The sequence below is a fragment of the Corvus cornix genome, chromosome 9 (genome assembly GCF_000738735.6).
Source record: "Corvus cornix cornix isolate S_Up_H32 chromosome 9, ASM73873v5, whole genome shotgun sequence".
NCBI lineage: Eukaryota > Metazoa > Chordata > Aves > Passeriformes > Corvidae > Corvus > Corvus cornix.
The window spans coordinates 9,489,568-9,502,677 of record NC_046339.1 but is presented as its reverse complement, the minus strand read 5'-3'; the positions used below and the strand labels follow the sequence as shown (position 1 = coordinate 9,502,677).

General features: G+C 56.1%; 1 long non-coding RNA gene across 1 annotated transcript; it reads right to left on the bottom strand.

The window, feature by feature from the left end:
- Window positions 1-4,929: 4,929 nt before the first annotated feature.
- On the bottom strand, window positions 4,930-12,141 carry LOC109144330. The gene is made up of 2 exons (XR_002045033.3): window positions 9,467-12,141; window positions 4,930-8,936 (listed from the first exon to the last, which is right to left on the bottom strand). It is a non-coding gene; the product is annotated as an uncharacterized LOC109144330 (long non-coding RNA).
- Window positions 12,142-13,110: the final 969 nt, after the last annotated feature.

Genomic DNA, 13,110 nt, shown 5'->3' with positions numbered 1-13,110 from the left:
CCTGCGACCTCTTCAGAAGACAGTCCAAATGGTGCAACCAACTTCTCCAAGAGGGACAGGCTGCTCCCAATCTCCCTGAAACCCTCTCTGTTTCTGTGGTCATTTATTTCTTGCTCACATGCACAGAGTAAGGGGCATTGCTGGGAAACGTGGGCAGGTGTGGAGTCAAAATATGATTCCACAGACTTGCCACTCCTGGGGAGCATGTGGGAATGAAACCAAAGCCATAGCACTTTGGGGAAAGTCCCACATCCCAGTTGGCTGCCAGGCAGGGGAGTCTGGATGGGAGCAGTAGTGCAAGGTGGGGGTGGGTCAGTCTGTAGTGCTTGGGAGCAGAGCTGCCCCATGCGCTTGGAGCTGCAGCCCCACACACTTAATGAGCACCAAATGTGCATAAAGTGAACAGAGGAAAAGCCTTTGTCAGGCAACAGCGGCAACTGCCACTGCGGAAACAGTCAGAAAAGCCTTTCCCCTTAAAGTTTACTACTTTTACTACTAGCCTGGCCTGGAAGCCTTTATTGCTCCAGACAAAGCTGGGACTTTGCTCTTGAGCCAGCCAATGAGAAGCATCAGAAAACCTGCATCCATGTATATAAGCCTGGTGCACCTTTGTGTGCATTCTTCAGCGTGTGGGTGCCCGTGTGTGTGCACATGCCAAGGGCTCTGAGCGTGGGTTTGGGTGGGGCAGGAGCTCACCTCGCCCTCCTGGGTGCTGCTGTGGGGAGCCAGGCGGGGGGCAGCCAGAGGCTCCAGGTTCCCTCCCGCTGCTGGGAGGCTCGGGGGGGGGAAGTTCAGCAGTTCTGCAAACAGAGGCCTCTCTCAGAAACACTGACAGCCACTTCAGGGGCAGGTTTGCAGAGGAGCTCGTTGCCCCTTTGCAGAGCTGGAAGGAAGCAAGCTTCTGCAGGGAGCTTGTCACCTCGAGGCCCCCTCCAGGCTCTTTGGAGGGTCTGCCCCCACTGTGCCACACACCTGCCTGTGCAACTCAGAAACACTGCTGGAGCTTTTTGGAGAGCCCTGGTGAACCTGTGCACACGGATGTGGATCCTGTGGGTGCAGAGTGGGACAGGGTTGGTGCTTGAGCTGCCCCTGGCAAACCCCCAGCAGAAACCATGCTCTTGGTTTCCACTGAGCTCCAGCCAAGATCAGGGTCTTCCAACAACAGGGAGGTGTGAAAGGTGCTGAGGCCATCTAGAAGGGACATGATCTTTGCTGATGTGGGTGGCAAAGGCCTCCCAGCTCCAGAGGAGCTGCCAGGAGCCATGGAAGCCAGAGTATCGTGACTGTCCTCCTCCACATTCTGGCTACCAGACCCCTGCCAGCAGCAGGGCAGGTGCCTGGTGACTCCTGGCTGAATGGTCACTCCTGCAACTTGAGACCTCAGCCAAGCCATGCATCCCATGCTCTTGTGGGATACCAAATGCTGGAGTAGCCTGTGGTCTGCACCACCTGATGGGCACTTCTGCATCGCCTGACTCCTGTCCACAGGGTGCTTCTCCCAGGACTGACATCAACCTACTTGTGCCCATGGCAGGTGGAGGCCCTCGACCACATTTCATCTGCTGGTCCAGGATGGCAAGAGAACGCTGAATCCTGGCCTCCTCTGCTGCTCCTGGCCCTCCCACGACCCGCAGTGTCTGGGAGCTGTGGCAGGCATGCCTGCTGCACCATGCGGCGTTTCTGCAGGCGAGGAGGCCTTTGAGAGGCCAGGATAATGGCTAATAGTGCTGTTTTCCTCTGCTCTGCTTTCCTTCAAGTGAATTACCAGGGTCTTGCTGGGAATTATCCTGCCATTACCCAGCACTCTGGGGAGCTGCCAGTGATTTACTTAACAGCAAACAACACAAAGAGCCGGACACGGCGGGAGCTACACAACTGAGCAAGCTGGGGAACGTACAAGTGGAAGAAAAATGCTGTAACAGCAGCCAGGGTGCAGGGATCCGGCCAGGGCTGCCAGCCACGGATGGGCACGAGGATATCCCCAGGATCTGCCCTCAGTTTGCACGTTCCAGGGAGCCGTTCCCTGCAAGGGTAGACTTGGTCCATGGAAATGTCAAAGGGTGGAGGCCCCATGGTTCTGTGCCCAGCTGGCCAGGGGGAAGCCCAGGGCTGTGGCACAGAGAAAAATCCAGCTCTCCCTGTTCCTGGAGAGGTATTGGACTCAGAGATGGTGGGGAAGGCTGTGAGCAGGCTGGCAGCAGAGCCAGGACTGACCCCCTGCTCTACACCAAGACCCACCAGTGCCTGAATAAGGGGTGCAGAAGGGACAAAGAGTCCTGACCTCTCCCATTGCCTCTTTGCATCTTCCAGATTTTGTCCTTGTCACCCTTTATTATCCCATGGGTGAGCAGGGCCCTCAGACACCCATGGCCTGCCTCGCCCCAGCCACACTGATGCCTGTGACAGCCTTGGCTCCAGCAGATCACCACAATGCCAGGCTGCCCCAGGCTGCTCCCGCCTTCCTCCGGGAACTGCCCTCTGCGCACAAAAGGGTACGGACACCCCCACAGACACGTGCCTCCCATATGTGTCCCCAGCATTTGTGCTGCACCCACCCCACAGGCTCTCATGTTTGCCATGTGTCCCCTCTCCTCTCACAGGCTGCCCCTGCACAGCCACCACGTGGTCCCCCAAGCACCCACACAGACCCCCTTGTCCTCCTGCCCTGTGCACAGCTCTGCACACACACACACACACACTCTCCTCTTGACACTTCACAGGCGCCGGGCAAAGGAGGGGCGAAGGAGGGGCTCCTCGAGTGCTAGAAAGTTGTTCCTACTCTGCGCTGGGAGAAACCACATTACTCACGAGTCCTTTTTTAGCGCGGCTATGTGTTTCCCCCTTCCATCTCCAGTCCATTAGCTACTATGGAAACAACATGTCATTGCCCGGAGGTGGAGTTCAGCCACAGCCAAAACAGCCGCGGATAAATTCCAGCACCCAAATTCACATCCTGGGGCAAAGCCCGTGCAGTTCAGCCGGTGAATGGGAGCAGAGTCCTGGCTGTGCTAAAGGAGCAGATCTCAGTCAGGGCATGCTTGCTGCAGGATGTGTGGGGTGCAGAAAGCACTGGTGGGAGCCCCATTCTCCCAGCCAGAGTGGACATGGCATGGGGAAGGCCAGGATGATGTACTCTTCCAGAGCTGACCAAGGGCATGCGAGTGGAGATAAACAGCAGATCCACAGGGCCTTGGCTGTGTCATGTCTGCTGCATCCTGCAGCACCCACTGCCCAGCCTGTGACAGCTCTCAGCTGTGGATTTTTGGTGTCCGGCCTGAACATTTCGTGCATCTCACCCAGGCCCCTACTGCGGGGCAGAAGAAGCCAGGAGTCCTCAGTGCACCAGGGCAGCCAAAGTGCTTGAGCTGAGCTGCTGCAGGTGAGCAGTGGGGAGCACTGTGGGATGTTCTCCTCAAATTCTGTCCCCATACCCTGAGTCACCTGGATCTGGGGAGGGACTATCATTGTCCCAAAGCCTGCCTGGCTCTGCATGGGGAAATACACCGAAGGTGGGGCGGAAGCTGAAGGGACCCAAGGGACCCAAGGGAGTCACAGTTTAAGTGTGGCTGCTCCTTGTCATATCCCCTCGGGACCCTGGGAGGAGGAGGGCAGGCAGGGATGGTGGCATGTCCTGCCTGGAGGCTTTCATAGCAAGGGTGAGTCCTGACTCCAGTCTTCCCTCACAGATGGGAAATACTGGGGATAGGAAGCAAAGCCCTTAGAAGGAGGAACTTCCCTCAGTGGCAGCTAGCAGTCCATGACGGAGCTGTGACATCCAGCAATGGTTCTGCCCAGCTGCCTGCTGCTGTCTGTGGGCACCCTCCCATCCTGGGCTGCCCAGGAGCTGCCATGTCCCACTCTGGTGGATTTGCTACCCTGCAGTGCCAGTGCCTGGGGACAGCAGTGCCACATCAGGTAGGCAGTAACTACCCCAGCACTTCCAACAGCTCACCCAGAGACAGGCAACAGAGCCAGCTCTGGCCTAGCTTGGACACCCCCTCCCTTCCCCAGCTTCCTCAGGAGATGGAGCAGGAAAACCTGTTAGTCCCCAGGGCAGCCTGGGAGTGATCCACTGGCTTTCGAGTTGGAGCAGTGACCTGTGTAAGTGCCTGCCTGGATCAGGGCCAGTGAGAGCAAACTCTGGCCATGAGGCTCCCTCAGAGGAGGGAGGGAGAGACCAGAGGCAAGCAGAGATGCCTTTCCAAAGCAGGCAGAGGAACTGCCCGTCAGCAAGGCTTCTCTGCAAAGAGGTGAGCACCATCTCTGAAAAACAACAGAACAAACATAGTGAGGCAGAAAAAAATAATACTGGTTTCTAGAGCAGGGATTTTCAACCTGTTCTGCTTTGCTGATCTCCAAAAATATCCCACCAGAGATGCAAGTTCCTTTGTAGCAAACCCACACCACCTGGCATGATGCTTCCTGGCCTCAGTTACTCTTCCTTAAAAGCAGCCACGGAGCCATGGGGATCCCCCGGCCACAAAAGCTGCAGCTCCTGAGAGCACTGGAAACACAAATCAGGCTTGCTTACTCTCATGGGAGCCCCATGAAGTGGATTGCAGCCCCAAAACCCCAGGGCATGGTGCTACAAGAGCAATGCTTGCCCCACACCCACTAAGGAAGGAGCAGGAGGGCACCCAGTGAAGCTGGGAAAAGCTGAGGTGCTGGGGAGCACTGGGGACATTGCAGTTTCAAAGCCATGCTTCTGACGGGGTGCTTGGTGTGGATTCTCTGGTGACTAATAAAAGGCCTGAGATTGCAGTGGCAGGTCTCTTGGGGTGGGTGCTAGTGAGTGTCCCCCATCTGCTCAGCCACTTGTTTCCAAGACATTGCAAGAACATATAGAATCTCCCCCTCACATCACCACTAAATTTGTTTAAAATTGGTCCCATGGGTTTGCAACAACTAGAAAGGAACGAGCAGCAAAAATGGGAGAAAGGCTCTTTTTCTTTGGAAACCAATGTGAACAGCAGCTAAAATAAATGCCAAGGGATGCAGAAAGGTGGAAAGGAAAGAGGTAGGAAGAGAATGATCCTGCTAAAATATCTCTTCTCTCCAAAATCCTGCCTATCACAGGTGTCTCCACTGAAGTAGGATGCCTGAGCATCCTTAACAAGTGGGGGACAGTCCTGAGATACAGATTGGTCCCAATGTCCCCAGTCACATCCTTGTCCAGAATCTCAGAAATGCCACCCAAGAAAATTTCTTCCAGGCAGGGATCTTCCCTGTGTTCCTGTCCTGGGGCTATGGGTGTGAACACAGACCCCATCAGCTCTGCAGCTGAGCTGAGTGACACAGGGGACACACATCCACAGGGATGGCATTTCCCCCCATATCCCCTTTGCTTTTAGCCACTGATGTAAGGACCAGAGGAGCTTCTCTCAAGCCTGCACAGCCATGAGACAAGTTGGCCAAATAACCTGGGTGAAAATAAAAAAAAAAAAGAAAAAGAAAAAAGGCAGAGTCCATTCCCTAATTCCCTCTCGTTGCACAAGCAGTGAGGGAGGCCGCACACCGGCAGAGCTGGACGGCTCCTTTGGCAGCGGCACAGATTTCGATCGGCTTGAAGCAATCATGAAAATGCAGCCTGAACTTCCAGTGACTCACCCAGAGAAGGGAAACTTCCTGGCTTGTGTGTTTGAGCATTTCTGGAAAAACTGCTATATTTGGCATGGAAAATAGGAAGGATTCCTCCAGTTGCTTGAAACAGGAGCAGCAGAAATGAGTCAATGGGCACTTGAAGAACGTTGAACAAGGGCGCTCTCTAAATTATTCATTGTGATTGTCCACATTGTGTATTTTCCCCACAACAAGCTCAAAAATGACAGCCCAGGATGGCCCAGGCTTCACCAGGAAGATCCTCGATTTATTGCTCCGACAGCCACCCCAGCACTGCACATTGGCTGTGTATCATTGGCTATGGACATTACAGGCTGCTTCCCATCTGTTTACCAACAAATACTGCTCCTAAAGGTATGGCATTGTGCTTATCGCTACATGTTGACCCAGCGTGAAAAATCTGCCAATTTATATTTTCATGACATCAGTAGCTAGAAATGCAGTTCTTGCCAGCTTCAAACACTCTCAAATGTTTCATCTAGTATGCTGGGGGAAAAAAATGAAGGAACTGCTCTTCTGCACATTACTGAAGTTGGTGGAGGGGGGAGCTATTTTGAGGATTTGAAATGCATTCTTCTCTCCCTTTTTTTTTTTTCAATAGTTGTCCAAATGGTTATTCAAACAGCTTGTTCATTAAACTCCTGAGTCGGTAAATGAAAATTGTCATTTTCAGATCATATTGTTATTACCTAAAGGAAAAAAAAGATATGAATAAATTACAAGAAAAAAAAAACCAACAACTTTTCATGAAAAATCTGCTAAAAAGAGAGAGAGAGGGCAGCAAACATTTTCCATTGGGTGCAATGCCAACCACCTCCTGGTTAGCGTACACTGAATTAAATATTCAATTTGGTCATGCTCTGCTTTTATTGGTGGATTAAGTATCAACAAATATGTCTAATGCAGAGAGATGCTTCATGCTGCAGCCTGGCAAATCCCATTGCAGCTCTGGATCAGTGCTTCGGGTGGGAAAACCTCTTCCTCCTGCCACTGTGACCCTGCAAGGCTGATGCCCGGGATCCATAGCCATTGCAAGGGGGCCCTTTCACCTTGTGACCTGCCGGTGTCCCTCATGGCTGGCCAAGCAGTGGGTGACCAGCACCTCTGCCATGATGCTGAGGGCAGGAAGCAGGAGAGGGACTGTTAGGCAGTGACCCTCTCCCAGCCACTGAGGCTTTGGAGCTGATGGACCTCTAGAACAGAGAGCGGGACCATTGGATTTAACTTCTTCCAATTTCTCTGCTGAATTTATCCAGTTGCTTTTTGCCTGTGAATTTTTAGGCCATTTTCCATGTTCCCACAGCAAGAAGGCCACAGCTTGGCCATGGCAGGAGAGCTCTCCCTTTCACTGGAATGAGCTTGCAGCTTTCTGGTGGCCCCACATTCTTGTACAGGGAAGAGCCAAGCACCCACCTTGATTTGGCAGACTTCTTTCCTCTTCCCCGCTCAGCCCACTCTTTCCAAAGGTGCTGTTCAGTGGGAACCACCTGAAGCAGGAGGGTTTCAGCCTGGAAGCAGTGGCCTCCTACCCCTGGCTCCTCCCTGCTGGGCTCGAACATGGCCAGCCCCTCCAGAGCTCCAGCAGCACGGGGGGTGAGCTGGGAGACGAGTGGAGGAGCACTCCTATCCCCACATCTTCAGCCCACCAGAGGCCCCAGGCAGGAATGAGATATGTTGGAATCATATCAGAGAGAAGGGTCTTGTCTGGGGCTCTGCTTTGCCTCTCAAATGCTGCCCCTGGAGATTCGGTATCTGCTTGAGACTTCTGGTCCATCAATTATTTAATTCCCTCCAGCCATGTGGTCTCCAGCCCTGAGTGCTCTTCTCCTCCTAGCGCACAGGCCTGCCTGTGGGGGGAGAGGGGTTGGGCGGAGGGATGCAGAGCTGGGGCTAGGCAGAGGACTCCCACTGGGAAGGAAAGCAGAGGCACAGGGGACAGGTCCCACCAGCCGAAATCTTGAGCTGAGCAGTTGGGCCGGCACCTTCTTTCCCAGCCACTCATTGGTTGAAGGAGTGGGTTCTTCTTCCGATCTCTGCGGATGACCCTGCGGAAATCACCTCCCTGCTCCATGCCTCACTTTCCCCACCTGTAAAATGGGGCCAAGGATTTCACAAGTGGTGTGAGCTCCAGTGGCACCCCAAATGTGCGTGCTAGACAGTGTTTTGCAATAAGCAAGAGTGTGACTCTTGCCCCTGCTCAGGGGGGTTACACCACCACGGATGTGCCTTTAGTGGCTCATGTAAGGCTGGTGGTCCCTGTTTGCTGCTGCTGCCCGTGCTGCCTCAAGCTAAAGCAGCACGGCACGGCACGGCACGGCACGGCACAGCACGGCACTGCTGGGTAGGCACGACAAGCTGCGACACGCGGGCAGGCAGGCGGCTGGAGCTGGGTAGGTGTGTCCCTGTTACCCAATAAATAACTCAAGCCCTAAAGCAGCCCATTGTAATTACTGGGGCCCCGCGCAGATTGAAAATGAAGAAGAAGGAGGGGAAAAAAGGAAATCAAGGTTCAGTTCTTCCCCAGGAGGTAGCGCTCCACGGGGAAAGCAATAGAGGGGAGCAGTGATTTATATCTCTCCAGAGGAATTCTCCTTTGCAGGGCCGCCCAAGGCGCCGCCAGGTTCAGCTGAGTTTCTCATCTGAATATGCATGAGCCAGTAATTAATTCTCTCTGATACTGATCCAGATTTGGGGTTGGTTTTGTGAGTGTGTGCGTGCGCGTTGTGTGTCCGTCTTCTCCCAGGTGTGCCAATGCACCAAGGAGGGATGAGACGAAGGAGTGGTGGTTCTCCACAGTTGTCCCTGCAGGATAATGGCCATTGACACTCCATGGCCAGCTTGGGGCAGACGGGTGGCCCTGGTTGGGTGGGCACTCCTGTGGAGTGGCTCTGGGTGGTGTCCTGCTGGGGAAAGCATGAGGAACGGGGAGAGAGAGCAGGGCAAAATCGGGGTCATGTGCCTGGGGCTGGCCACACCATGGGGCAATCCCTGCCCAAACACACATCCAGCCTTGGGCATGTTGCAGGAGGTGTTTTTCCTCCTCCAGTGGACATTGCAAAGATACTGTGTTTGCAAAGTGCTGGAAAGAGGCAGGGAGGGAAGAGAATCTGGACTCACCTCCTCACTCCCACCTTCCTCTCTCTCTCCTTTTAAATCTCTTCCATGCATCATTTGAGCAGTGGGATGGGAAGGAACCCTGAGGAGCAAAACCCTGTGTCTGGCCCAAGGCCCAGGCCTGGGGCAGGATGTGGGTATGTAAATGCTGTGCCATGGGCCCTTGCTCTGGGTCTGATCCATGGCTTGTAGTCACAACCAGCCTTCAAAACAGGGGAAAAACAGAAAACATTAATGAGAGAGAAACAACTGTTTTCCAGCTTTGCTTAGTCCACACCCCAGAACACAGGTCTCTTGCTCCGGCCTCAGAAGCAGGTTGCCCCAATGGCCTCCTCACCCTTTCCTTGAGAGAAAGGCAATAATCAGCTTTCCTGCCTTTAAACCTTGCTGTGGGGCTCTGGCCATCTCTCAGGGATGAGTTGAGATTGTTCAAACACACAGGCAGGGAAGGACAGGGATGTGAATACTGGTGCCTGGGTCATGGATCAGCATCCCAAACTGGAGGCTTCCCTGGTCCCCCCACCATGTCCCCACTCTGCCTGTAGCCAGGAGCAGGATTAGTAGCAGTGCTGGGGTAAATTGCTCCCCTCCACCTGGCCCTGGCTCCTGACAGCACCCATCAACATGAGGCAGAAAAGGGGCTGCCTCGGCACCACATCTCAACCGGACAGGGCAGTGGCTTCCCAGAGCCACAGAGAAGCCAGTGAGCATCAAGGGATCATGGTGTCATTACCTGCTGGGGTCAGAGGATCTGGAGAGGTCACACTCCTTTTCCCACATCCTCCAGTCACGGGGGATAACTCCTCTAGAATGCTGTCCTCACTCTGGAGCTCCATGCAGAGGCCCAAGGACTGTGCCATGTCCTATCTACCACATCCAGCTCTGGATGCGGACTGGAGTGCAGAGGAGACAGACTCCCTACATCCATCTGAAGGATCCCTGCAATGTCTCCAGGCTTGGGAAGCAGCGGGCTGGGAACGGCCGGTGAGTCAGAGCCCTGTGTTGTAACATAGGGGGCAGAGCGCGTGTCAGAGCAGGGATGGCCGTGAGCTGCAGTGCGGGACCCGCCTGGGCCTTTTGCAATCCTCTGGGGAAAGGCGAAGTTAGTGTCTCCATCCCTTAATTAAAGTGTGCCACAGGGCCCTGCTCCCGCCTGTTTACGTGGTTCGTGGGGATGGACGGAGGAGCAGCAGCCCGAGACATGGGGAAGAGGGTGGCCTCATCAGCCCTTCCCTGCTCTCAAACGCAGTCTCTGGCTCCTGCAGCCAGGTCTCAGCCTTGGCCCCACGGTCTCTCAAAGACACTTTTTGGACCCATGAGCCGACTCCAGTTCTCTACACACCTCCCCTCCCACCTGTGAGCACACATGAAGCTCCTTCCCACCTCCTCATTGCCCTCCATCCCCCCAGTACTGCTCCTCCTGAGAAAACATCCACCAAGCCCCGGCCCCCATGTGCAACCCTTGCCCATCGAGGAACAGAAGGTGACACAGCCAGGATGTCATCTCTGCTGGCTTCACGTCCCGCATCACCAGCCTGACCTAGAAACACTACCACGTCTCGTGCGCCGGAGCCCGGGGATGCTGCAGGCTCATCCCTCTGTTTTTTCCAGAGCAGCTGAGTGACAGTCGCCCCTCCCTTGCCTCTCCGAAGAGCGTAATGAGAATTTCCTCCGAGGAGCAGCTTGCCGCGATGAAATAATCGCCCGAGCAGCATGATCTTCGCCGGGGATTAGAGAGGCTGCTACTTGCTGAGCTAGGGAAACGGCCGGTGAGGAGGGAAAACTCCTACCTCCTCCTCCAGCACCTCGGCTCCTTTGCCAAAGCAATCGCCTGCCGCAGACGGAGCGAGGTCCGAGGCAGAGAGCTCAGCCCTGGAAACTTCTGTCCCCGATGCTCGGGTACTTTTGGAAAGTCCCCTTCCACCCTCCTCCTCCTGTCTCTGCTCCCTGCGGAGCCGCTCCCCAGGCCCGGCAGTCGGGAGGGGTGGAGAAGAGGTAAAGAAGCAGCTGCCTTTTGCAGGCAACAGTTTCTGTTGTTGTTTCTTTTTGGACTGCTGAGGCATACAGCGCCGAGCTGAGCCTGCTTCTCCCTGCCTTCCGCACACAGGCACTCGCCAGCCGGTTATTCCGCTGCACGGAGGGACGGCAGCAAGGGCTATACATGGATTTCCGACGCGGAGTGGTTTAAGGCAGTTTTGCTTCCACTGCAGGCTTGGTTGTTTTTTTTATCTCCAACCCTCCCACCACCACCCCCCCGCCCCCTGTCCTCTGTGAGATCCTGGTTGTGACCATCCCTTGAGGATTCCTAGATTCCGAATTTTCTTCCTGAAATATCCCACATCTCATTTTCTTTTTTTTAAACTCTTCCTGAAACGTGGGAACCCCAAGCTCAAAGGAACATCCCTAGTTTGAGCAGAAGGCACGCATGAAAGACAAGTTATAGCAGAAGTGATTTTTTAGGGGGGCTGGGCTTGGGTGGGTATTTTTTCTTTCCTCTTTCGGACGCATTTCGAGACTCGCTGGCCGCCAGCTCCCGGCTGGGCTGTGGCAGAGGGCGCTCCTGCCTCCAGCATTGCGAGCAACCTGCCCCAGACCCAGAGTCGTGTCTCCGGGAATAGCAGCTGCCCTTGTCTCGAACACTCCAAGCAAGAGGCGTAGCCAGCAGCGACCAGAAATCCCGGTTTCCACAGCCATCTCCTTCCCCTGAGTGCATGGAGAAGCTATCGCCCTGCTCCCGCCCAGTTCTGCCATCAGGTCAGAGCGGGACATCCAACGTAAGAAATCCATCATCCCCGAAAGGTCCCAATGCGAGAAATCCGTCGTCCCAAAAGGTCCCTCCTGACAAAACGCCGGCAGTGCCCGACAGTCATGAGCGGGGCACTGCTGTGTCGACAGCGTCTGTGATCCAAAGCGAGAGTTGCTCGTGGGGCCGCAGCCCCTGGGGCCAGGGGGCGGCCAGGGCAGGGGGTGGCTTGGCCCTGGCACGAGGTCAGTCCAAGGGTCAGCGGCCACCGTGAAGTCTCAGCCACCGTGGTGCTTCCCGCTCCCGCCACAGCCCTGCGGCCCTAACCCCCATCCGCACACCGCCATCCCCTCAGTGCCGCTCCCACGAGGGGCAGGACACGCAGACTGAGGAGAAAAGCACTCCATGGTGCGCCCAGGCACAGACCAGCCTGTTTGCGGTGCTACTGCGCTGAGTGGGAGGGACATTTTGTCCTGGAAGCGTGGCCCTGTCTCTGTGTCCAGCCGCCGAGAGCGTGTGGGGATGGGGCAAGGGATGCCGGCGCCATGACGCCTCGTGCCGCGACGCCTGGTACCAGGCGGTGTGGGGGCTACCATGGCTTCTCTGCAGCTCTCCTGAAGCCGTAGAGGGAACAGCCCCGGGTCAGCGCGGCTCCCAGCAGCCAGGAGCAGTGCTCCCCCCCCAGCGGCAGCCCCCCCCCCCCCCCCACCGAGCCCCCGGCCGACCAGCCCCAGCTCCGCTCCACAGCTCCGCCCCGAGCGGCCTCCGGGTTTTCAAAATCACTTCGCCGCAGACAGACAGGCGTTTCAGCCAACAAAAAGCCGCAAAGCGTCAGCACAGCGTTCGCCTGGCGCTGCCGGCCAATCCACATCGCTCGATCCCTATATCCCGCCCTCCGAGGACAAGTTCTGCCTCGGTCCGGCGGCCATGTTGAGTGTGGCAGCCTCTCTGCTCCGTCTGGAGGGGCGTTTTTCGCACTCCTTCACCCCTTGCTTCGCGCTTTCCGCACCGGGAGCCATTCACGCGCGGCGCTGTCTCACCCTCGGGGCTGTTGCGGGCGGTGGAGCGGCTCCCCGGGGGTGGTAACACCGTGTGGTTACCCCACGAAGCGCTCTCGGCGCCATCTTGAGTGTGGCAGAGCCCACTCACCCGCCGCGTCGGTGCCCCGTTACCCCTGGTGTGAGGGGGGACAGATGTGGCCCCGGTGCCCGCGGGCGCGGTGCGAGGGGCAGGGTCGTATATAACGGGAAGCTGAGGAATGGGGAGCACAGGGAAGCTCCTGGTGCGCCTCAAGCCCTGAACTCGCACAAGGTTGGGGAGGGGGGGAAGTAGAAGCAGCTTGGCTACGTTTTTTTACTGTAAAATAAGCAAACGGGTGGGAATCCCGCATTTCTGCGCGGCAGGCTGGGCGGGCCGCCCCTCCCCGCTCCCCCTCCAGGGGCGGCCGCGGTTGTTATTGTGGCCAAAGTTTCCGCGGGGCGCCGAAAACACAGTGAGCGAGGGGGGCTAGCGGGGTACCGAAGGGACGGGGATGCCCCGAGACCAGCGGCGGCCCCGTGGGAGCGGGGTGGGGGAGGGCAGCGCCGGTTCTCCCACATTACTGTTATTATTCTTATTTTTAACTCTTATTATTT